The following is a 248-nucleotide window of genomic DNA, read 5'->3' as shown; positions in this document are numbered from 1 at the left end:
TCATTTATAACATCCTCTCACAAACTGGGATTTAAATGGACATTTAAATTCAAGATGGCGACCAATATGGCGACAAAAACGAATTAAGCGTTCACATTTTGACTTCTATTTTACCATCATCCAATAATTTTATTTCATTTACGAAAAAAATTGAATTTTGTAGACTTACATTTTTAAGATAATACACTTGCCGTATCTTTAAAATAAAATATGATTTATATCACACGTATAAAAACAGATTTTGAGAA

Source organism: Gigantopelta aegis, chromosome 8 (genome assembly GCF_016097555.1).
Source record: "Gigantopelta aegis isolate Gae_Host chromosome 8, Gae_host_genome, whole genome shotgun sequence".
NCBI lineage: Eukaryota > Metazoa > Mollusca > Gastropoda > Neomphalida > Peltospiridae > Gigantopelta > Gigantopelta aegis.
The sequence above is the reverse complement of the archived record's forward strand: the minus strand, read 5'-3'. Positions refer to the sequence as shown.